Source organism: Xyrauchen texanus, chromosome 35 (assembly GCF_025860055.1).
Source record: "Xyrauchen texanus isolate HMW12.3.18 chromosome 35, RBS_HiC_50CHRs, whole genome shotgun sequence".
Taxonomy (NCBI): domain Eukaryota; kingdom Metazoa; phylum Chordata; class Actinopteri; order Cypriniformes; family Catostomidae; genus Xyrauchen; species Xyrauchen texanus.
The window spans coordinates 39,785,876-39,812,713 of record NC_068310.1 but is presented as its reverse complement, the minus strand read 5'-3'; the positions used below and the strand labels follow the sequence as shown (position 1 = coordinate 39,812,713).

Sequence of the window (26,838 nt, the reverse complement as noted above, 5' to 3'; positions counted from 1 at the left end):
TGAATTGTATGTGCCAGCCTGGGTTACATTTAAGGGAACTAAATATAGAGCAGGCATGACCGTATTCCTGTCCTATGATCCATATGGGGAGCCTCAGTTTGGTGTCATACAATCAGTTTTACTACTGGAGCAAACGTCACATACACCAACAATAATGCTTGTTGTAAAGAAGTGGGAAACACAGTGGTTTGATAGGCATTTATTTGCATACAGTGTGATTCCCACTCAAGTTTTGGCAGCTGTAGATGTGAGAGAGCTGCTTGATCACCATCCCATCTGTAAGAGGCTGGTATTGTTTTATTTTATGAATACATTCTTTTGGTTACTTACGGTAATTAAGGCACCTGGTGGTGGTGGAGGAAGTGAGACTATATTATCTTCTCACCTGTGGGGTTCGGGAGGAAGAGAGGGGGTGACAGGGGAAGTCTTATTTTGTTGACCGCTGTAGAACACTTCTAACGTTGTTTAATGCCGTTTGGACACCATGTCGTATATCAGTGAAACAGTTACTATGGAATGTATTGGACACACAACCTTGTTCATTTCTAACACAAATAAATCTACAAAACGCAGTCTTTGGATTCAGGTTCATTGAGCAAGCGCGTCTGGCAATGAGTTTCCCCCATTCAGTCTCTCGGCCGACAAATTATTTTGGCTTTCAGATTGTCGCCCACATTTGTCAACAAAATAAGGATAAACTTGGAAAAGAAACCACGCAAACGGAAGGCCGTTATTCACCCACGGAGATACGGGATCGGCCATTGAGACCACACACACGGATCCATCTGAATATGCTGGAGAACGGCGGCTGCGCTGAGATCATCGCACTAAACAGTGGTATGTAACCTGCGTTTCGTACTGTTATGGCTTGTTTTGGATGGTAGTTTGAAAGGGTTGCTGCCACTTGAAGTTTGGTGTTGTTGTTGTTTGGAACGGGTCGATTGCCGCTGTTCATGTTTATGTTTGGAGCAAACAGCTGGCTTATGTGTGTGTGGTGTGGCTTTAGCGCGTTGGTTATTATATCGTGCCTGCATGTAATCGCTGTGGCTATTGGTGTTGTTGGCTTTGCGTTGGATTCATACTGCGATGTTCAGTTGCATTTGTGTGTATGCACAAGATGAGTGGATCAAGGGTTGGTTCAACTTCATCTAATATGGAGAAAAGAAAAATCACTCTGACTGAAAAGGCTCTGGCAAGCAGGATTGAGTCAATTCAAAAACAGCGTAAAAAGGAAGTAGGCAACTTAAAGAGCCAGATACTGTCTCTCAAAGAGCTTATGAGAGATGATCAAAATGCTTCACAAGTTAAAGCACAGTTTGATGTCCTGCTGCAATTGTCTGAAAATGCCACTGCATTGCACACGTCTTTGATGTCTTTAATCCCTCCTGATGAACAGGAGAGACAAAATGCATGGTTCACAAGCATCACTGAATACAGCCAAGGGTTTTTTAAGGATGCCAGAGTGTGGATTTCAGAAACCAACAGGCCTCGTTCAGAGCTAACTCATAACGTTCAGTGTGACCAGGAAGTTCTGTTAGGGGATGAAATTGGGATTCATGGTGATGTAAAAAGGGGTCAACGGCATCCAGCTTCTCAACATGATGACCAGGATGACATATTGCCATGGGACAGTATATCAAACCTAAGCAGTAGAAAACAAGGTTCAAAATCAAATGTTTCCACTACTTCATCTGCACGTCTAAGAGCAGAGGCTGAAATGGCTGTTTTGCTTGCCCGTCAAAGTTTGCTGAAGGAAAAACATTCTCTTGAGGAACAGGAAGAGAAACTAAGACAACAAAAGGAACAACTTCAGCTTAAAGCTGATATAGCTGCATCAGTGGCTAAATTGAATGTTTTAAGGACCTCTGGATCTGGTGTGCGGAGTGCTGTTTCTCACCGATCCAATGGCATGGAGTCATATTTTAAGAACAGGGGGAAAAAGGTTGAAACTCTTAACCTTGATGCAGATACTTTTGTTCCACAACTTGAAAAGGATGAAAAGGGAAAACCAGCAATGGAAATTGTGGATTTACAGGTTGGAAGGCAAAAACCGAAAGGAGCAGGCAATACCATCCATCTCCAGCAGAGGCCCTTAGAGCTTATAAGACAGAGCACAATTCCAAGAAATACAACACCGTCTCCAGCGTCTCATCATGGAGATGTCCGTACGTCCTTTTCCACGAACACTAACAGTGACCAGAACCACATGTTGTCTATAATGAAAAAACAGAATGAGATAACATCAATGCTAGTGCATCAGCAATGTCTTTTATCGCTACCTAAAAGAAATATCCAAATATTTGATGGCGACCCTCTACAGTACCATGCTTTTATGCGGTCTTTTGAACAAGTAATTGAGGAAAAGACTGATAATGCTGAAGATGGTCTGCATTTTCTGGAACAGTACACCAGGGGGCAACCACAACAACTTGTCAGGAGCTGTCAACATTTGACTGATGGCTCAGGCTATGCAAAGGCAAAGACTTTACTGCATGAACACTTTGGAAATGAGCATATGATAGCATCTGCCTATTTGGATAGGGTCTCTTCGTGGCCAGTGATTAAGCCAGAAGATGGAAAGGCTTTACATGCATACAGTCTGTTTTTGCATGGATGTTGCAATGCCATGGATGAGGTTCATAGTTTGTGTGAATTGAATACACCTGCCATTATGATCACCGTGATTAAAAGATTACCCTACAAACTGAGAGATAAGTGGCGAACAGTGTCATGTGGCATCCAGGAAACGCATCGCCGGAGAGCTATATTTGTTGATATTGTGACTTTTATGGAGCGTCAAGTGAAGATCATGACCGATCCTGTGTTTGGAAATCTACAGGACGTACCAGTGTTGGTGGCAAATAAAGAAGGCAGCAGGACAAGATCACTTCGCTCAGGGGCTAAGGGAAGTAGCTTTGCCACTGCTGCTACTACAATTGAAAAGACACTAACAGAACATAAGGTTAAAGATGGACATTTACCTGAAAGGATTTGCCTGTACTGCGAAGGTGGACACGTGCTGGAGTTTTGTACTCTGCTGGAGAAGAGAGCTCAAAGTGAGAAGATTGATTTCCTGAAAAAGAATGGAGTTTGTTTTGGCTGTTTGTGTACTGGTCACATCAGTAAGGAGTGCAGGAAACGTCTCTCTTGCAAAACGTGTGGCTCAAGGCACCCTAGTATGCTTCATATCCACCACAAGGACAGAAGAGCAGATGCAGAGAAAGGTAAGAGCAACTCAGAGAGTGCAGTGGGCAGTTCTTTGGTTGCAGTCCAAACCAGTGGTCTTACTGGGGCCGGCGAACAAGATTTCAAGCTCGCCATCGTACCAGTAAAGGTTAAATCAAAGAGTGGGCAAAGGACAGTGGAGACCTATGCCTTTTTGGACCAGGGTAGTTCAGCATCCTTCTGCACAATGGGTTTGATGGATAGATTGAATCTCTCCGGGAGAAAAACAAAGATTCTTTTGCGCACCATGGGCCAAGAGAGAATTGTGGACAGTTGTATTGTATCGGACTTGGAAGTGGCTGGATTGGACAGTGGCTGGTACTGTGAAATGCCAGATATCTTCACACAACCTAGGATGCCTGTAAATAGGAGTAACATCCCACGACAGGAGGATCTGCATAAATGGCCTCATTTGAAACATGTGTATTTGCCTGAGATAGATACAGATGTGGAGCTTCTGATAGGCATGAACGTACCCAGAGCTTTGGAACCACTTGAAATCATCCGAGTGTGGATGAAGGGCCGTATGCCATCAAGACTATGCTTGGTTGGACGGTAAATGGACCCCTTGGTGGAGAATGTTGTGATGAACCTGGTGTGTATCAGTCTGCATTTTCCATCAACAGAATTTCTGCTGTAACACTTGATGAACTCTGGAAACAACAGTTTAAGACAGACTTTCCAGAGTGCAGTCATGAGGAACAGCTAGGACTTTCAAGGGATGATCGCAGGTTCTTAGAAATGGCTAACAGTACTGTGAAATTAGTTGATGGCCATTACAGTATTGCTTTACCTCTGAAGGACAGAAAGGTAAGCATGCCTAACAATCGTAACATTGCAGAACAACGCAGCCTTAACCTGAAGAGAAGGTTTATCAGAGACGCATTATTCCATAAGGACTACACTGCTTGTATGAATAACCTTATATCTAGTGGCTATGCAGAGAGAGTGCCAACCACGGATCTGGAACGCAGTGATGGAAGGGTTTGGTATATCCCACATCATGGGGTATACCATCCAAGGAAAGGAAAGATCAGAGTTGTCTTTGATTGTGCAGCATCGTTTCAAGGAGCATCACTCAACGCACAACTCCTGAATGGTCCCGATTTGACTAGTATGTTGATTGGAGTCCTGACCAGGTTCAGGAAAGAGCCTGTTGTTCTGATGTCTGACATTGAGGCGATGTTTCATCAGGTTCAAATTCCAGAGGAGGATGCAGACCTGTTGAGATTTCTTTGGTGGTCCAGTGGAGACCTCAGTCAGTGTTTGGAGGAGTACAGGTTGATTGTTCATTTGTTCGGGGCAACGTCTTCTCCGAGCTGCGCTAACTTTGCTCTACGAAGGTGTGCAGAAGACAACAAAGACTTCTTTAGCCAGCAAGTGATTGAGACCATCATGTACAGTTTCTATGTGGATGACTGCCTTGTTTCTGTAGCCTCAGAACAGGAAGCTATATCTCTCTATAAAGGCCTTAAAGCAATCTGTGCCAAGGGTGGCTTTCATCTAACGAAATGGATAAGCAACAGTCGCAGTGTGTTGGCTTCAATACCTGAGGAGGAGAGAGCAAAGGAAGTTAAAGACCTGGATCTGGACCACGACTCACTACCTGTTGAGAGAGCACTGGGAGTGCGTTGGTGCATCCAGTCCGACACCTTTATGTTCAGCATAACTATTCAGGAAAGACCATTGACCCGCAGAGGGATCCTTTCAACCGTTAGCTCTTTCTACGACCCTCTGGGGATCCTAGCTCCTGTGGTTTTTATAGCTAAAAGAATTCTCCAGGATCTGTGTTGGAGCCGGCTAGGATGGGATGACTTCATACCAGTAGCGGTTGCCCAGGAATGGATAGACTGGTTGAAGGAGCTACATCATTTGGAAGGCTTTAGCATCAGAAGATGTTTAAAACCTCTGAACTTTGGAGAAGTAGCCACTGCTCAGTTGCACCATTTTGCCGACGCTAAGTGAGGAAGGATATGGTACTGTTACCTATCTGCTTCTGCGTAATGAACACTCTCAGATACACAGCGCCTTCATAATGGGAAAATCCAGGGTGGCACCTTTAAAGCCTGTGACTATCCCACGTATGGAGTTGATAGCTGCTGTTGTAGCAGCTCGTATGGACAAACTGTGGAGAAAGGAGTTAAGACTACAACTTCAAGACTCTGTTTTTTGGACAGATAGTACCTCTGTATTAAAATACATTAAGAATGAAACTTCAAGATTTCGAATCTTTGTGGCAAACAGGGTTTCAGAGATTCTCATGGTTTCTGATGCATCTCAATGGAGATTTGTGAACACTGCACACAATCCCGCAGATCTTGCCTCCAGAGGTGCGAAGGCGGAACCATTTCTAAATAATAAAACTTGGATTTCCGGTCCCTCATTTCTCTTACAAACAGAAGAAGACTGGCCTGATAACCCAGATGAATTGCAGGAGCTTCCACCTGGAGACGGGAAGGTCAAGGTGTCAGCTGCAATTGGAGTCTCTACAATTAGGGATGAAAATGACACCATGACTTGTTTGATCAATCGTACCTCATCTTGGACACGTCTAACAAGAGTGATGGGCTGGGTCCTAAGATTCAAAGCTTTGTTTCTGAATCTCAGAAGAACGAAGGAGGTCACTGCATGTCTTACTCGGTCTGTGTCAAATACAACTCAACAGGAAAATGGCCTCACCAAGGATATGTGTGATTTCAAGAATAAGCTCTGCTGTGGTTATCTTTCATTGAGAGAGATCCGAGAAGCTGAAATTGAAATAATTATGTTTTGTCAGAGAAAAAGGTTCTCAGAAGAGTTCTCCTGCCTCCAAAAGGGGGAAGGTGTAAAAAGAAACAGCCATGTATTCAAACTCAATCCAATATTGGAAGATGGTGTTTTAAGAGTCGGAGGACGGCTAAGTAAGGCTGCCACGCCTGAAGAGTCGAAACATCCTGCCATATTAGCTAAAGATCTTCATATTTCTGACCTCATTCTACAACATACTCATCGAGAGGTCGGCCATGGAGGTAGAAATCACATGTTGTCAAGACTACGCCAGAGATATTGGATCCCTGGTGTTAGCGGTTCCATAAGGAAGATCTTGGCAAGATGTGTGGTGTGTCGAAGGCTACATGGAGCTGCAGGTCAACAGCAGATGGCAGATTTGCCTGAAGACAGAGTTTCTTCAGAAGAACCTCCCTTCAGTCATGTTGGAGTTGACTACTTTGGTCCGTTCGAGGTTAAGCGTGGTAGGAGTCTTGTAAAAAGATATGGAGTTATCTTCACATGTTTGGCGATAAGAGCAGTACACATCGAAGTTGCCTCATCATTGGACACAGATTCCTGCATTAATGCACTGCGGCGCTTCATCGCCAGAAGAGGACAGGTCAAAGAGTTGCGGTCAGACAATGGTACCAACTTTGTTGGCGCAGAGCGTGAGTTGAGACGAGCCATTGAAGGATGGAACTTGGAACAGATCAATGATGCACTCTCGTTAAAAGGAATTAAATGGACTTTCAACCCTCCCACTGGATCACACCATGGAGGAGCATGGGAGAGGTTGATTCGTTCTGTTAGAAAGGTCCTTAACTCTACTTTAAGGACACAAAGTCTGGACGAGGAAGCAATCTGCACAGTGCTCTGTGAAGTGGAATCAATTCTCAACAGTAGACCTATCACCAAGGAATCGACAGATCCCAACGATTTGGAAGCATTAACTCCGAACCACCTTCTGCTTCTCAAAACTAAACCATGTTTACCTCCGGACTATTTCAGAAAGAGGACATGTATGCACGGCGAAGATGGAAGCAAGTCCAATACATGGCTGATTTGTTTTGAAAGAGGTGGACTAAGGAGTATTTACCACAACTGCAGGAACGACAAAAATGGACCAAGATCAAGCGGAATTTCATTCCTGGAGACATCATTCTTGTAGTGGATGATTCTGCACTCGCAACTCCTGGATCATCGGAAGGATAACAGAAGTGCTGCCAGACAGAAGAGGACTTGTGAGACAAGTCTGGATCAAGACCCAAACCAACCATATATGCAGGCCTGTGACCAAGATCTGCCTTCTTCAGGAGTCAGCTGAATCCTGATTACTGTACTTGACTTTTGACTGAATTGACTGGACTATTTTATTTGACTTTTTTCGTCTGAGAGAAGCCCCGAAGATTGGCTTAATTTATGATGGACTATTAATAATTTTTTACTTATTTTTTCTTTCCCCTGCATGTGTAACGTATGTGTAATTATTACTGTGTGATAGCTGTAATAATTAGGGGCCGGAATGTAAGAGGCTGGTATTGTTTTATTTTATGAATACATTCTTTTGGTTACTTACGGTAATTAAGGCACCTGGTGGTGGTGGAGGAAGTGAGACTATATTATCTTCTCACCTGTGGGGTTCGGGAGGAAGAGAGGGGGTGACGGGGGAAGTCTTATTTTGTTGACCGCTGTAGAACACTTCTAACGTTGTTTAATGCCGTTTGGACACCATTTCGTATATCAGTGAAACAATTACTATGGAATGTATTGGACACACAACCTTGTTCATTTCTAACACAAATAAATCTACAAAACGCAGTCTTTGGATTCAGGTTCATTGAGCAAGTGCGTCTGGCAATGAGTTTCCCCCATTCAGTCTCTCGGCCGACAAATTATTTTGGCTTTCAGATTGTCGCCCACACCATCCATGCAGTCAAGTCGCACAAAGAGGATGATGACAGTTTATACATTTCCCTGCGCTATAGACTTTTTTAGATAATCAGCTGACTGCCACCAGGTGTTTGTGTGTATGACACTTGTAAATAGTATTTTGACAGGTTTATAGATGTTGAAACGGCCTAGCTTGACATTGTCCGCCATATTAGTTTAGTTTTTAGCCATACATGCTGCGTAAAGTGTCCATTGCTTGCAGATGATCAGTATTGGACTAATGGGATGGGAAGAACTACTTCTGGGATGGGATGACATTACCGAACTAATGGGATGGGAAGAACTACTTCTGGGATGGGATGACGTTACCGAACTAATGGGATGGGAAGCACTACTTCTGGCATGGGATGACGTTACCAAACTAATTGGATGTTCTTGAAATGACTACTGGGATGTTATAAGTTGTACTGTAAGTATTTTTCAGTTTAATCACTTAATGTCTATCTGCTCCATATACAGTCTTAGTCACTGCCACTGTTATGTTTTAGAAGTCACTTTTTTAAAGACACCTGCATGGTCCAAGAAAGGAAACGTGTCACCTTTTACACCTAAAAACAGGGCACTTGGGTGAAGAATTTCTGAGTGGTTTTGTGTCTGAAACGATGTGCACTCTCTTTCCAAATCTATTGTAAAGAATGGCTGGGAGTGCACCCCACTGTTCTCAAACCCGGGTACCCATGCATGTTTCCTAACCGCAACACCAAGAGGGGCAGCTCCAATTGGCAGAGCTGTTAGGTAGCCTCATATACCGCCCAGAGTTCGCTACAGTATACATTCTGTGAGAATGCCAGCCAGTACACATTCGTCACACCATGCATACTGTATGCAGTCTTCTGAGTCCACTAGTTTAATTTGGCAAATACATGCACAGTTTTATATCTTGACTCCCACCCCATCTGTCACCTTGTTCACTATCTATACAGGAGTTTACATTACTGATGCTTAGTAAGCTATTCTAGGTGGCTGCCACTGTTTATTATATTGACCTGGATTTTCTGCATAGTTTGAGCCTGCTGTTGTGCCTGCTATCCCACCTACAATCTCTGATGTCACACCAACTGCCACTCCTCCAAACCCCATGGAGGAACAAGCAGCAGCTGTGGTACCAGTAAATCAGCTGATACAGACTATACACATCATTCCACAGTTCATAAGTTCCACTTTAAGACTTGGGTGTCACTTTGTTTAATCAACACTAGACTGGGAAATTAATCAAAGCCAAAATGTAGAAACAAAACTGAATGTATCTTGTGTATATTGATTGATCATGATGTTTTTTTTCTTAAATTGGCAAATCCACCTGGATAAGAAATAGTAATTTTCTTATAATCAGCTAAATTCATTTGATTTGCACCTTAAGCCCTATGTTATATTTTGCTGTACAATGGTGGTGCTTGAAAAGAGTGAAAATAACTCTATACGAGCTTACAACACATTTTGATGCCCTGTGAGCTTAAAGTTCATTAATTGAAATCAAGGCAAAGGTTGAAATAATGGTGATAACGATTTGAATTCATATCACCCTTCACTTAAAAAAAATTAAGAAATCTGCAATGTCTCTTATTGCAATTTTCTCAGGATGTCCGGCAGATTCTTACAGGCTTACATGATGGCAAGAAAATTGTTGAGAGCCTTGATGAAGATAATGTCATCACAACTAGCCAGAGACGTCTCCTCGTCCGTATCTTGGTGTCGTACCTCATTGAGAAGTTTGGATTGAAGTACTTTATTTTTTTATATTGAATAAGGCATCCAAACTATCCATTTAAATCTTACCTGTGTGATGTGTGATTTTTTTTTTTTTCTGTTTTACAGTCCTACATCAGATATCAAAAGGGCACTTGCATCGGGTTTGGTTCAGTCATTTGCCTATTTGAAAGACTCATCAAGCAGTGGCTGCGTGAGTGTTTTTTGAAAAATTTCATTGAGATATTTATTTGGGTTGTCATGATCCTCAAACTGATTCAGTTTGATTTTTAAGGTTGCAATCCAATTTGATTTTCAATTTAAACTTGGTTAACTAGAGTTAGCCGAGGGCTCTATACCAGGCCCCCTTCTGTTTTTGCTAGATTTCCAATGTAGATCTCCTGTTTCTGGCGAATCCTCACCAAAGAATACACAATAGGGTTTGTACATGTGAAAATTATTGTCCCGCAGGTCCTTTAAAAAATTTTTAAATAAATAATAGGGAATTTGAGGCCTTATATGTGGCAAAATTTGGCTGGAAGTGCCAACGGAGCATGGAGAAGCATAAATTGAGCTTAAAAGCTAAAACAGTCAGTTAACAGACAAAATACATCTCAGTCCTCCTAGAAATGCTTCTGTGCTGTTTGATGCCTGCTGTTATGCACTAAGCAGCAGGAACAATAATTGATCATCTTCTCTGAGGACATACAGACAAACCCTTTTCTAACCGTAGCCCACACTGTCAAAGTCAAACATGCCTCATCTCTATTCATTAAAGATTTAGATTTCTTGGCAGGAAATATGGTACACCCCAGGACGGAGCCACCGGCCAGCCACTGGATTCCTGGAGGAAAGGCTGCGGAACGTCAGGAAACGGCTGAGATCAACCAGCAGGCCGCGAAGCACGGCACCGACACCACCACAAACGCCACATGATGGCGCCCTTGCAAGGGCTCCTATACCAGGTAATTATTAAACTGAAAAATTATTGGATGAAGCAAAACATCCATATTTCAGTGACTGACAACTTTCTTGTTCTTTTTTACAGAATGTACCATATCAGACGAACGTGCATCACAGCTTAAAGAATGGTTGAGAAACAATTCTCAGCCCCTCAGCCAGATAGAGTCCTACATGGAGAACACGGCAGTCTACAGGGCCAAGTGGATTAGGGACAACAATTGGACCATCGATCAGATCCTCGAAGAGTTCCCTCGCCTAATGATCAAAGGCATGGTAGGTATAGGGAAATATGATCTTACATATGAGGATGCATTGTTTATAACCTTTTATTAGTGTGTCACATTGAATTGGTTTTAAAAATGTAAAATTTCCATTTTATAGATTGCACAGGACTTTCTTGTCCTGCATGGGGATGCTGCTTCAAAATTGTTTGAAACGTGGCTACCCATTTATGCTGACAAGATCCTGTTCCTGGCAAGACAGGAGGGGAAGCTGACATTGCCCCTGGATGGATTAACACCAGGTAATATATTCTTGTCTGCAGATCTTGTAAATGCAGAGTTTTCCCAGGGGTTTTAGGGGGCTTATGTGGGTGGGCAACAGTAGCAGTGCAATTTCACATCATTTTGGCCGCTATAATTACTGTAGCTAACTAAAATAAAAAGTGTACATTTGCTTTAGTTATTAACACTTGTATTTGAACAATTCACAGCCTTCTCGAACATGTTACACAGTGAAAAACAACATGAGCTCTGAGAATAGTGAGTGACATCATCATAGGAATAGAGTTAAATAAATTTGTCAGCCTCTTTATGTTAATTGGGTACTAAAAATTCCAAGTTTTCACAGCAGAGTCAACACAGCAGTACTAGTGTACCTAATAACATTAACCAGCCCAGAAAAATGCTGAGTTTTTTTTGTGATTTTTGCGGGCAAAAATCTTTGATTATGCGGCACTTTTTCTTAAAAAATGCGATGGAATATGCGGGATATTTATGCAATTTTATGCGATGAAATTGCGGGGATTATGAAATCATGCAAGCCCCGCTTATTTTGCGCGGAAATCGGCTTTATTTTAGTTTGATATTGAATGACAAAATCACAGGTATGCAATTCCACATCGTATTGACACCTAGTCTTCCTACAGATGGCGTTGGGGATCTCGCCCTTAGGCAGCTGCCAGCCTTGCTTCCACCTACAACATACAAAGCTGGCCGTGGCCATGATGCGAAAGTGGTTCGCCACACCATCCAGGAATGCAGCTTGGCCTTCATCGACCATAAGCCTGTAAGTCCTCAAGCACATCTAAAGGGGAATCTTTATTCATTTTATAAACATATCTGAGCTCAAGAATGTGTGCACGCACACATGCATATCCAGGTTTGTTTTACTACACTTTTGGGGACAGGCATCAAATATAGCCTGACAGTATTCTGAAAATAGCCGTTTTACAAGCCTACAACGCGTTGGTCACTATCAAAGCACCCTGGGCAGTTCGGGCCCACCTATCTGACCACCTAACCCGGCTGCCTATCGACCAGATAGGATAGTCAGATAGGTGGGCCACACGCATTTTCTGAGCATGTTTATTGTAATGATAGATCATCAATTGATTTATGGATTTTTAGGTCAATTGAGGTCTGAATTCTTTTTTAAATAGTTTTCTGTAATGTGAGCTGTATGCCATAACCATCAAGACTTAATCAAAAAAGGTTTGGAATATTTCATTATGTGCAATGAAATGTAGACTATTACAGTTCAACTTTTTGAATTAGAGATGCACTAAATCTTTTCCAAATTGTAAAGCTAACTAGACTTTATCATAAAACAATAATTTATCTAGTGAGGACCAGGAAAATGGTCCTCACAATGTCTATATTTTAATTCAACTATAGTAGTCGGTTGACATTTGGTCCTTACTCACTCGCACTCTCTCACTTGCTCTCTTGTATTCTTTCTTTTTAGCCTGGAATAAACATGGTGGAGTACCTCCATGAGGCCAAGGCATGCAAGCCATACCCCCACATCCTGACGCTGGGAAATGAGCAGAGTGCATTTCAGGCCTTTGCCATAATAGCTGGACAGGCCCTGGAACAAGAAACACTGCTTCAGGCCATTGATGTCTGCTTTAAGGCATTCTATGTCTTTGACGTAAAATACCCGAAGCAGTGTGAACATGTCTGGGAATTCATACAGACTGTTATATATGACATGCCAGGAGGGGAATCTAAAATGGTCAAGTTTATTCACAGTAGAATACTTGCTTGCAAGTAGAGCTAATGGCTCCCGTTGACTGTTAAATGTTCAGCCAGTTCATTCATAATTGAATGTTTTCCTACTTAAGTGATATTAACTGCACCAGTTCCACTATATTGTTGATATTAAAGTAATAAAATATTTTGTTTCAAAGATTCCATTGTTGTTTTGTTTTTGTATGGTTTAAGTGTTTATTGCATAATATATGCATAAATCTAGCATGTATTTTGTTCTAGGGTTGTAGTTTAACAGTTTTATAGCTATGGGTAGTCTATTGCCATTTATTTTCTTCAATTGTACTGTAATGTGCTAGAATTAATCTGGCATATGGGTTAATTTGAACCAGCATTTGGGTACACTATATAACAAATATGTAGTTGAATCAACCCAGAATTGTAATTAATTTGACCCAGCATTTGGGTAGAATATTTTACTCATCTGTTGGGTTAAAAATAACCAACCCATCTTGCTGGGTCAAATTAACTACTGTTGGACTGATGCAATAGTGACCCAGCAGTTGGGTTATAAAACAACCCAAGTTGGGTTATTTTTAACCCATCATTTTTTAGTGTGTACTGTTCAGTTTAAGTACATTTTACACTGTACTTGGGAAGCTTTTGTCATTGAACAAATATGTATGAATTCCTTGAGTGTGCATATGTCAATAAACTTATTTCTAACTATGATATAAAAAGATCAGGGGATTGTTGAAATAATTAAAAGCTCACAAGCTGGTATGTACATATTCCAGAAATGAATGCAAATGGATAATTCCATTAAGTAAAGGTAAATTAATTTATGTGTGTGTGTATGTGTAATATATATATATATATATATATATATATATATATATATATATATATATATATATATATATATATATATATATATATATATATATATATACATATATACATACACACACACACACACACACACACACACACACATATACTGCATATGAACTTTGCTTAAATTAGTTCACATTTACTATATAATCTAGTAAAAAAAAAAAAATTAATAGAGTTAATAATGTTGGCAAATTATGTAGATGTATAATCAACATTATCAACAATTTTTTCAGGTTTAAACTATGAAGGCAGAGAAACATTGCATCCTGTAACAATCTGCAGATGTCGCTATTGGATACTTTTACTTTAAAAAGGGGTATTAATACACTTTGTTGTTGTATTTTCACTTTTGATTATTAAAGATTATGATCGTTATGTCCACTCTACGTGGGGATAACGTCTAATTTGTGCTTAATAGGTACATAGTCTGTATAAATTACAAACTGTGGGCACTTTAGCCACATCCTTAAGTGAGTGTTGTTTCGCGGTTAAATGCTGCACTTGCCGCGATGCTCTCTGTCGGTAGGGAATAGTAAAATGGCCGCCAGAGCACTTCCGGTAGCTTCACCTACTGCTGGCAGTTTAGAATTCTATGAGCAATCCTGTTATATATAGATCAGTTTTACAAACACATAATATGTGTGTGTTGATAACCGGGAAGTAACACACTGAAAAGTAGTTTTCTACAGCAGTAGAGCGAAAGGTGAGTCCAAGAAACCTTCAACAAGACTAGACGCTGATTTCTTTTTCTTTTATTGGCGGATGGTATCATGAACACATGCCGCCACCTACTGTTCAGTTTAATGAATCGTATTCCATGCCTTTCTCTTAATCCATATGATAATATAAATAATATTCATTTACCCCAGGTCTAGATCCATCATGACCCAAATTAACGTCAAAAATCAGGTCAAATATAAAAATCAAACTGATGTCAAAACATGACATCCATTTGACATCCACACAATTATGTCCTATTCTAGATCAAAATAACGACACAAAAGTAATACAATTTAAGAGCATACCATCCACAGTCAAACGGCCAAGTAAGTGTGCCATCATGACATCCCGCAAAACAGTAAAGTCAACTTTAGCCAATGTATACTAAAGTGCATGTAGTAATTCCTTTCTATGTTGAAGGATGAGAGAACTAATCAAAATGTAAAGAGGACTCTCAGAAAATATGTTAATCAGCACCATGATGATTGGGACATCCACTTGCAGGCCATAGTTTATGGAATAAACACTGCAAAACAGGTTAATATTCAAAATGACTAGATAACGTATATTGCATACATGTTTTAAGAGTTTTATTTTGTGATTTGATGCAAAACATTTAGTTTCAAATTAGAGATCCACCAAGTACAGCCCGTACTTTTTAATGTACAATAGGCACCCCCGTCTACCACAGGCATTAAATGTCTGTGAGACAGACGCTGCCTTTGAATTGGCGGACCCAGAGGAGGAGCTGGAGTTAAAACTAGCTTGAGTCAAGGCCCTCAATGAAACGGTTTGTTCAGAGTTGTGTGGATGGCATGTTCAATTTTAATAAGAATGTTTGCATAGTAATATATTCTTATCTTTAAGGTACGGAAAAAACATTGAAAAGGCACAGGGGAAACAAAAAAAGGCTTTTGAGGCAAAGAAAAGGAAAGGGGTTTGTCAGTGCTCACATTTACATTTATGCATTTGGCAGACGCTTTTATCCAAAGCGACTTACAGTGCACTTATTACAGGGACAATCCCCCCGGAGCAACCTGGAGTTAAGGGCCTTGCTCAAGGGCCCAACTGTGGCATCTTGGTGGTGCTGGGGCTTGAACCCCTGACCTTCTGGTCAGTAACCCTGAGCCTCAACCACTGAGCCACCACTGCCCAAGTTAAGGCAGGGGACGCGGTCCTAATTGGGGAGCCCAAAAAGAAGATGAAGAAGGGAAATTGTTTACAGGATCTCCACCAAGGGCCATTCACCCTCACATCCCTGACCGAGAAGGGTGTGGCAAGTGTGGCTATGTTAGGGAAAATACAGAAAGTTAATGTTGCGCAGCTAAGGCCCTACTTTCGGCCACAAGGTATTGTAATAATCCTACTTGGTGACATAGCAAATATAAACATGACTCTTGACAATGACGATTAGTATTTACTTTCCTGTTGTGTAGATCATAGCCATAAATCTGAGGGCAGCCAAAACGATGCCAATAAAGGTCCACTGTGGTCCAAGAGGTTGTCTCCAAGAGGTTGTGTCCTCAGCAAGAACAAGTAGTGAGTGCCAAACTAAACTGGATAGTTCACATGCACAGCTTGTTGGTGTGCTTTAAATAATAAATGCATGATTGCTCATTCCTAACAGGGATATTTTTTTATTTCTAGCTGACCTATGTGCTGGACAGAACACATCCAGCAAAAGAAATTGTTGTTCTGGATGGCCCAGTTTGTCTTCAAAGGGAGGACTTTTGGAGCCTGGGGCTAGATGAACAGGTGGAGAGCAATGTAAAAGTGGATATTGCTGTAAAGAGTTTGGATGGTTCTAATTCCTTTATTGTAATTATGCAAAACATTCTGTGCTTTCAGATTGGGAATGCGTGCTTCAGGCTGGTAGAGGAGGCAGCCAGGACAGGAGACATGTATGTATTTGTATTTACCTTGATGACTTACACATAAATTTGTGCAAAGGTGAGTACACCTCTGACATTTTTCCCAAATACTTTGTCTTTTCATGGGACAACACTATAGAAATGAAACTGTGATGCATCTGAAGGTAGTTGCTGTACAGCTTGTATAACAGTATAGATGTTTTGTCTTCTAAAAATAACTCTACATACAGCCATTAACGTCTAAACAGCTGGTAACAAAAGTGGAAGGTGAAGGAGAGCAAGGAGTGTAACAGCCACCATCTCTGATGTCATCATGAAGGATTGGGAGAGGATTCCTATAGAAAGCTATGCAGCTCTGGTGAATTTCAAGTCTGTAGGGGTTAAGGCAGTGCATAATAATGGTACTCACACAAAATATTGACAGTTTATGCACAATTAGGACATTCGCTGTGAGGTGTACTCACTTTTGTTGCCAGCTGTTTAGATGTTAATGGCTGTATATAGAGTAATTTTCAGAGGACAATAAATCTATACTGCATAACAAACTGTAAACTGACTACCTTAAGATGCATCCAAGTTTCATTTCTATAGTGCTGTCCCATGAAAAGATATAACAGAATATTTGCTAAAATGTGAGGGGGGGTAACTCACTTTTGTGAGATATATGTATATGAAATGCAGACATACAATTTTATTCAGGGAATGGATGTCCACATTGCTGACCTATTTGAAGTCCCTAAATGGAAACTAAGGGAACATAGTTTGCCGGTAAGTTGCATAATGTGTTGACAAGTCCAGCAGATACACCTCTTTAAGTGAAGATATGTCCAAGGAGATCTGAACATAGTTTTTTTTTTTCATAGGACAATGTGGAATCTAAAGATATCATCATTTTGCCAGCATGGTCTAGGGGGTCACAAACAGCAAGCCACTACATGCTTTGTGTACAGTTACATTGTTTTTTAGTTTTTCCTCTATTTTCAAACCAGTTGGTGCCCCTATAGCTGACATTAATAGGGTATGTTCTTCACAGGTGTTATTAGTTGCTAAGAAGGAGGCTATTTTTCTGGACTCATTATGTCCAAATGGGTTTGGAGATGAGAAATACCGAACCATATTTAGGTTTGAAACACATAAGCAGAGGACATTAGCAAGGTTTGACCTGTGACCGATTAAGGCTAACACAGAGAACAGAAAGTGCATGTAGTTACATGCTACTATGGGAATTAAAGTTAATACATAATAGGGGGCTTTTTCTACATTTTTTTTTTTTCATCCAGTTACGCCTGAACAACACTCTGAAAATCTTCAGTCTGATGACACTGTGTAACAGCCTTAACAAATACAGATCAAACTGAGTGAAATGGACTGATATCCTGTTCAGGCAAAGCCTTGTTCTCTGACTTCAGGTTTGAGTAAAAGCCTTGTTCTCTGGCTTCAGGTTTGAGTAAAAGCCTTGTTCTCTGGCTTTAGGATTGAGGAAAAAACCTTGTTCTATGGATTCAGTTTTGCATAATTTTTTTCCAGACAACTTGCAGAAGCAGTGGCTAATGGACCGTGGGTGGAGAAGACGGGCAAAGATTTTGATGTAACTTTGCTTACTATGTAATTTTGCCATTTCATTTTGCTCAGCGGACACTATATATGGTTGTCAACATCACATCTGAGTAACTGTATATTAATTTTCAGCCATTTCCAGTTCAGTCAGATGGACAGAGCTGTGGGATATTCATGCTTATGGTAAACTTATACAATTTCTTCTAAATTTTTCCTGTTTGTCCTAAATCTCCGTAATCATTATTTTTCTCTTTAACAGTATGCCCTCTGCATCTGTACTGGTGCCATGTTTCACTTTTTGGACGTAAGTTGTAATTCATGGAATGTGTATGTATCAAAGAATGTTAAAAAACAAACAATGCAAGACTCCAATATTACATGTATATTACAGACTGACATACCATCTATTCGGAAGTGGTGGTGTCTCCAGATTCTGGAGAAATTCTCAATCGCAAGGTAGGACACATTGCAAGCAGTAAAACATTGGTCTGCTTTACAATTATGCTACATTAAAAGTACCATACTTTTGAATAGGCATGGGCAGAACTTCGGGCAGCGCTTTGCCTTCTGGACAGAGGAGGCAGAACAGCTGATGGCAGGCATCCTACCACCTATTTATAGGATTTCTCGACCCCAAATAGTCAAGGTATGGCCAAACTAACCAGACTACCATCTGCACGTATGCATTCTATACAGGTAGGTCTCAAAAAATTTGAATATTGTGGAAAAGTGTGTGAATTACTGAATTAAATGTAAAACTTGAAACTGATACATTATATAGATTTATACAACATGTTACGTCACGTGATATATTCAAAAATAGAAGATCGTAACAAACAGTTCAAGTCAAGTGGGTTTATTGTCATTTCAACCATATACAGTACACTGTGTATAGTGAGACAAAACAGCATTTCACCATGGGTCAAGTGGTGTTACATTTTAAGGTATATAAGAAAACATTTCGGACAGGATACATTTAGTGCACACAGGCTAAAAAAAATTGTGCACATACATTACAGTGCATCCGGAAAGTATTCACAGCCAATACATTGTACAATACATTCACATGTACACCAATAATGCGATTATTTCCAATGATCAGAGTTAATCGCAGTAAGATGTTTACATGACTGGAGCAAACCTCTTCACTCCTACATGCAGTTTTTATTTTCTGATTTTTCACACATAGCCCAATGCAGAGCACAAATGATGAACTCATATACTGTCCACTGTTTTAATTTACGTACATTAAATAACAAACGGGTTCTTATGGACGTATTTTGTTATTCTGTGCCGTGATGAAGACAGAAATATTATGTCGGTGCTTGTAACAGTTTTATACACTGCTGTCACGTTATTTGAGCTGTTTCTGGATGAAGGCAGACTGCTGACAGTGAGTCGTGTTGACATTAGGAAGTTTTCCCTGAACTCTGTCAAGTTTAAAATGAATACGCGCTTAAGGTGCATGACAAAAACACACGCGCACTTCAGTTAGTGCGATTAAAGTGTTTACATGGCCGCATACTGCGATTTAAAAACGGCGTACGCCACCTGTTTTAATACGATTATAGTTGATGCCATTATGAGCTTAATCACATTAAGTATTGTGTTTACACGAGGTAAAGTATAATCGCAATATTGCTAAAATCCCATTATTTAAGAGGGTGCATGTAAACGTGGTCAATGTTTCACCATTTGTTACATTGCAGCCATCTCCTAGAGACATTTGTTAATTTTTTTTCTTCTTAATCTACACTCAGTACCCCATAGTGACAGAAAAATACAGAATTGTAGAAGTTTTTGCAAATTAATAAAAAATAAACTGAAATATCCAGAATTTCAGAAATTGGAACCTGCCCACACTGCCAAAAGTACCAATACCTGGTTTAATGACCAAGGAGTCACTGTGCTTGATTGCCCTGCAAACTCGTCTGACCTGAACCCCAAAGGGAATCTATGTGGCATTGCCAACAGGAAGATCGGAGGTACGAGATACAACAATGCAGGTGAGCTGAAAGCTGCTTTTAAAGAAACCTAGGCTTCCATAACACCTCAGCAGTGCCACATGTGGATTGCCTTCATGCCTCGTCACACTGATGCAGTATTTCAAGCAAACGGAGGCCCAACCAAGTATTTAGTGCATATACGTGTACATATTTTTCAGAAGACTGACATTTCTGTACTAAAAATTCTTGTTTTTTTATTGGTTGTATGTGATATTCTAATTTTGTGAGATACTGAATTTTGGGTTTTCTTTAGATATAAGCCGTAGTAATCAAAATGAACACGCATAATAGAAATATTTCGCATAGTGTCTAATGAATCTATATAATGTACGAGTTTCACGTTTTACATTTGAATTATTGAAATTGACAAAACATCCAAAATATTCTAATTTTGTGAGACCTACCTGTATTTACTTTGTGCATGTTATGGTTTATATGAGTTAGCAGATGCTTTTGTCCAAAGTGTCTTACAAATAAAAACAATACAAAGGTTCGCAATTAATAGCCTAATGAAAATACAATAATATACAAACCATTACTCATAACTATTTAATTTATGCTGAAAATATGTCTTTAGGCCCCTTTTGAAAGACCCAAAACATCTTATGTTGTAGTGTAGTCTTAATTTATGGTATTTTACTTTATCATAGGAGGAACAGGTAGAAGTGGAGGAGCTGCCCCTCACATTGAAACATATGTACCAGGCAGAATACATTGTGAGGAACAGTCTTGGGCTTTTCACTGGCCAGGTGCAAGAACCATCATACATGTTGATGGATCATGATGAACAAATGAAAGTGTGGAGGGTGCTGAAGGAGTCAATGAAGTGCTATGCCATGGAGCCTTTCACGTTCATTTTTGAAAACATCCAGGACATGGAAACCTTCATGATTATTTGCAAAGACACCCTCAACCTGAGAGTAAATGCTGGAGTTGGGGTGCACAGTCACCCATATACATTTTGTTAGTGTGAGTGTATCTGGGTGACTGTGCACTCCACACTCTGTGTGTGTGTGTGTGTGTGTGTGTGTGTGTGTGAGAGAGAGAGAGAGAGAGAGAGAGAGAGAATTTTTTACTCTTAAATAAAGATACTCAAAAAGTGTTCTTCACTACTGTTCACCGCTGGTCTCATGTCACTTCTGTGTGTACACAAGCTTCTTTCAAGTCATTTCCATTGTCAGTTTGAAATACTCTATAACGTTTCCCCAGACTTGTTTGTAGTTCTTTCTTCATGTAAGAGCAGATAGTCTAGGCAGAAATGCATATTATGTTCCTTATAGTCTTCTGTAAACAACATTGAAGGGATTATTTTCATCATTTAGATTATATAGATATTAGCCTATATAGACCCATACTAATACAAAAAAGTTAACTAATACTAGCAGCTTTTAATTATAAAAAACGACACAAACCGTCTTTGACAATACTACTGACCTCAGACCAAAACACGGTAAGTTAAGCCTAATACCATACAGCAATGAATCGCAAAGGAGAGTATGGAGGAAACTGATCATGTATGTTCATGTAACAACTCACAACTCCTTTATTATTTTGGATTGGTAAACACATCGTAATGCATAGCTTAAGCTACATTTAAAAGCATAAAAATAGACCCGCTATGAAATGTTAAACACAATATAACTAACGTTACACAAATACGCCACAAGTTGTGCCGCCTGGCCGTCAAGAGTTTCATCGCATGTGTGGTACCGATAGTGTAGGAAAACCGTGACGTTTTCTACTACGTAATTACGCGCATGCGTAGAACGGATCGTGTACCGACACGTCAATGCGTCAAATGAGTGGCGTCATCGCCATGGACTCTGCTGCCCCCAGTGGACAGTCTGTACACTTTTATCAGGAAATGTTCAGCTTTGAAACATGTCAGTATTTCACTGCAGTTACAGGAGAAAAAGACAAACATTTAACCAGTGAGGACATTAGATATTACAGCTAGACGATTAGAAATCTGTGTGAAAAGTGTAAAACTGTGAGCAACATAAAAATACAAATATAAATAATGTAAGTTAATCACAAAGATTCTGTTTTTTATGTTGTAAATGTGTTTTGTGAAACACCCATATTAAAATTTAACTAAGAAGTTCCCCAAATTAAAAATATGAATAATAAAAAAAAAATATATAACAGAATCCCACAGTGATTAACATCGCCTGAGCAAAAGTTAAATATGTGTGATAACCAGTCTGAATCATGTACAAAAGTAGACGTATCAAAAATGTAAAACACAAATAATGCATGAAGAATCAGCAGATAAAAAGAAATGACTAAGAAACAATGCATTCATGAGTTGAAGGTGGTCTTCATTATGTCCCAGGAGCTCTTCCTCAGCATCGCCTGTATGACTGGACTCTTGATCTCCTCCCAGGCACTTCTCCGTCATTTGGTCAACTCTTTGCTACGGAGAAGTACATCATAGAGTCGATAACGGCCGGGCTCATCTGCCCTCATCCACCCTTCCTCTTCCCCGGCCAGTAAGGGGTTCTTCTGTGTGGGGAAAAAGGACAGTTCTCTAAGCCCCTGTATCAACTATTGGGGGCTGAATGACATCACCATTAAGAAGAGGTACCAACTACCTTTAATGAATTCAGCCTTCGAGTTGCTGCAGGGGGCGACAGTTTTCACAAAGTTGGACCTCCGCAACATGTTCCATCTTGTGAGGATTAGAGAGGGGGATGAGTGGAAGACAGCGTTCACCACTCCTACGGGGCACTTTGGATACTTGGTCATGCCCTTCAGGCTTACAAACACCCCGGCCGTCTTCCAGGCACTCGTCAATGATGTGCTCTATGACATGATTAACAAATGGTCCTGGTTTGTGGTCCTGGATGATATTTAGATTTTTTTCCCAGTCTCCAGGTGCACGTGGAGCATGTCAGGTGAGTGTTGCAGAGGCTGCTGGAGAACAAGCTCTTTGTCAAGGCGGAGAAGTGCATGTTCCATGCACAATCAATTCCATTCTTGGGGTACATCTTGTCGCCTGGGTCCGTGTGCTTGGATCCTTCCAAGATGAGAGCCACCACCAATTGACCAACCCTAGATTCCTGTAAGTCCCTGCAGAGGTTTCTGGGATTTGCTAATTTATACTGGCATTTTATACGCAATTAGATTCAGCTAGCCGCTCCTCTCATGGGTCTAACCTCCACCAGGACTACATTTTTATGGTTTGAATGGGCGCAAAGTTCTTTTTGACAATCTTAGGTCCCAGTTTTGCTCTGAACCCATCTTAATTGTCCTGGACCCGACCTGTCAGTTCTTTTCTCTCTGCCTCACACCAGCAGAACATAATTACAATGTCAGCAACCGTGAGTTGTTGGCCATCAAGCTCGCCTTGGAGGAGTGGCGTCACTGGTTGGAGGGGGCTGAGACACCTATTTTAGTCTGGACTGACAACAAAAATAAGAGTACTTAAAGATGGCTAATAGATTAAATTCTTGCCAGGCCCGCTGGGCTCTCATTTTTTGGCAGATTGAACTACATAATTTTAACCAGTCGGGGTCAAAATAGGTCAAAGCTTATGCACTCTCTCGCCTTTTTGAGACTTCTGAGGACTCTGATCCTCCTGACTTAGTTATTCCCCAGTATCGGGTGGTGGTCATGGCCAACGCACTTTGGGGCCAATCAGGGGTGGAATGGCCGTCGGTAGAACCGAGTGGGCCAGTGAGTTGGCTGCAAAACATGTAGTTTATGCGTTATGCAGAACGGCCGCCGCTCAACATTTGGGCCAGTTGCCATGTAAAATCACGGGCATGAGAATCTGGTGATTCACGGTGTTGAAAGCAGCAGACAAGGCCAGATGTTGCCCCAGCCTGAGTCAGCGGTGGGAACATGGGGAGCATTCCTCCATACAGAATCTCTTCAGATCCTTCAAATTCAGAGGTGCATGCTGGTGGACTCGCCTCTTCAGTTCACCCCACAGGTTTCTATGGGGTTCTGGTCAGGGGACTGGGATGGCCATAACAGAACCTTGATTTTTTTGGTCAGTGAACCATTTTAGTGTGGATTATGATGTGTGTTTTGGATCATTGTCCTACTGAAAGATCCAACCACGGGTCAGGTTTGGCCCGTGGTTGGTATATGATAGAGTCCATGATGCCATGTATCCAAACAAGATTTCCAAGACCTCTGATAAAAACAGTCCCACAATGTAAAGGTCCACCACCATATTTAACAGTGGGCATGAGGTACTTTCCATATGGTACATTTTCTGTGTCCGTCAAACCCATCTCTGGAGCTTGTTGCCAAAATGCTCTGATTTAAATTTTTGTTTAATCTGACTACAAACCCAGTCCCATTTTAAGTTCCAGTAGTGTCTTGCAAACTGAAGACATTTGATTTTGTTATTGGATGAGAGCAGTGGCTTTTTTCTTGAAACTCTCCCAAACAACCAGTTGTGATGTAGGTGACGTCTGATTGTAGTTCTGGAGACTTTCTGACCCTAAGACCATCTAAGTTCTGCAATTCTCCAGCTGTGATCCTTGGAGATTCTTTGGCCACTCAAACTATCAGGTGTTCGAAAAATATCAAATATGAGTGGATATATACTTCAGATGTATTTTAATCATGAATAATTTCTAGGGGTGTCAATAATTGTGTCAAATGTGTCTGGGGAAAAAAATCAATTTAATTATGAGACACCACCCTTTTCAATTATTTTACTTCAATTAAAGGTTCGATTTTTGTGAACATTTTAAATGAAAGATCAATGAAGGATGAACAATAAAAAAAAATATTTTACAGCCTTCTTTGCTCATACAGTATTTACCAAAAGTGCTAATTTTAGTGTTGAGCACTGTACATAGTTTACATATTCACTATATAAATACATTTAAACTGACCAATCAGCAGATTAACCATAAACACCAACTGTATAATACATTTTGGCACATTTTGCTTGATATCTCCTTTTGTTTCATGGTACAAAGAAAGTCATATGGGTTTGGAACATTATGAGTGTCAGTACATTATTACAGTATTTTCATTTTGGAGGTACTATCCCTTTAATGGGAGGACTTTGAGTGAAGACAGATCATTAGTGATTTTATTATGAATACTGTGAGAACTGGAGCTTTTAATAAGCTGGATCTTTATTTAAAACAACAGCAAACAATACATTTACATTACTATTACTGTTAGTGCTCATCATTCAATTAAATAATTCATGTTTGTTTCAATCAATGTGTGAGCAGATAAGAGAGACACATGATGAACTTCACAGACATTCAGAGGTACTTTTGCTCAGTCTTGTGACTCATTCTTGTAATGGAAAGACAGTTTAGGTATGAGAGGAATATAACTCGTTCATGTGGTTCATCCAGATCAACTGATGTAATTAAACTTTCTATTCTTCTGTGTTCATTTGCCTGTTACAAACACTGACTTAATGTGCCAGTGTTTGATTTGATTCATTATACTGTAATTGATCTCAAGCTCAGTATTGAAACTGTCCATCTGTGTGTATAGAATGTACATAATTTTGCAATTCACACCACAGATTATATATCTTATTTTTATTTCATTGAAGCTGTGAAGTAAAGCCTCTCTCCAGGTCAACAAAACAATTCATACAGTATTTGGGTGTTCTTGTGTATAAGCAAACTCCGCCCACTTTCACAGGTTAAAACTGAGACTGACACACCTGTTTATCAGCATTTCTAGTTCACCTGTCTCTCAGTAGAGTGAAAACACAGAATATTCTGGAGATTATTGATCATTCTGATGCATGTTTTTGGATGTGAAGCTTTTTGATTTGAATCAGAATAATAAGAGTTCAGACCAACAACTGGAGGAAGTGAAACTTTGAAGATTTTTATTTGTAATTTCGAAAATGGCGTCTAAATGTTTTTCTGAGGAGGATTTCTCTTGTCCTGTGTGCTGTGATGTTTTTAAAAATCCTGTTCTTCTGTCCTGTAGTCACAGTGTGTGTGAAGAGTGTATTCAGAAGTTTTGGGAAAGTAAAGGATCTAAAGAATGTCCAATTTGCAGAAGTAGATCAACATTAGATCATCCTCCATTAAATCGGGATTTGAAGAACCTGTGTGAGACTTTCTTACAGGAGAGAAGTCAAAGATCTTCATCAGGATGTGAAGCAGTCTGCAGTCTTCATGAAGAGAAACTCAAACTCTTCTGTCTCGATGATCAACAGCCGGTGTGTTTGGTGTGTCGAGATTCCAGAACACACAAAAAACACAAATTCTGTCCTGTAGATGAAGCTGTCATCGATAATAAGGTCAGATCAATTATATTCAAAACATTTATTGAAACAGCACAACTTGCAGCATACTTTATGATTGCATATATGAACAAATAATTACAGACAGTAAATGAAGATTATTCTGGTCAAACTCATAATGATCTAAAAGCAGAACAGGGCTGGAAAGTAAGAACTCTTTATATTAACATGTCCATTTCTTTCAGGAGAAACTCAAAACTGCACTAAAACCCTTACAGGAGAAACTGAGAATATTTGAGGAGTTTAAACAGAATTTGGATCAAACTGCAGAACATATTAAGGTTTGAATTAAACTGTGTAATTAAAGAGTGTGAAACATCCCATTTTTGGAAGTGTATATTGATATACAGTTTGACCATCAGATCTTTCTCTGAAATGTCTTTTGTTTCAGTTTCAGGCTCGACACACAGAGAGGAAGATTAATGAGCAGTTTGAGAAACTTCACCAGTTTCTACATGATGAAGAGGCCATCAGAATAACAGCACTGAGAGAGGAAGAGGAGCAGAAGAGTCAGATGATGAAGGAGAAGATTGAGAAGATGAGCAGACAGATTTCATCTCTTTCACACACAATCAGAGTCATAGAGGAGCAGATGACAGCTGAAGATCTTTCATTCCTACAGGTGGAAACAATGAACATTTATACAACTTCAATATTCATTATACTGGAGACAAATGTCAGTTTCAAACATTCAAAGCAAATTCAGTTTGGATGAATAATCTGTGTTTCTTTCTTTGTACAGAACTTGAAGAGCA

The 26,838-nt window shown here is 40.2% G+C and overlaps 1 protein-coding gene and 1 long non-coding RNA gene across 2 annotated transcripts in view; both read left to right on the top strand.

Annotated features, from left to right (window-relative positions):
- LOC127628604 (E3 ubiquitin-protein ligase TRIM39-like) overlaps window positions 1-26,838 on the top strand; it is a 131,716-nt gene that overhangs the window by 48,509 nt on the left and 56,369 nt on the right. The gene's annotated exons all lie outside the window — the stretch shown is intronic.
- LOC127628638 (uncharacterized) lies at window positions 17,776-18,284 on the top strand. Its single transcript, XR_007968684.1, has 4 exons — window positions 17,776-17,858; window positions 17,960-18,010; window positions 18,087-18,131; window positions 18,219-18,284. It is a non-coding gene; the product is annotated as an uncharacterized LOC127628638 (long non-coding RNA).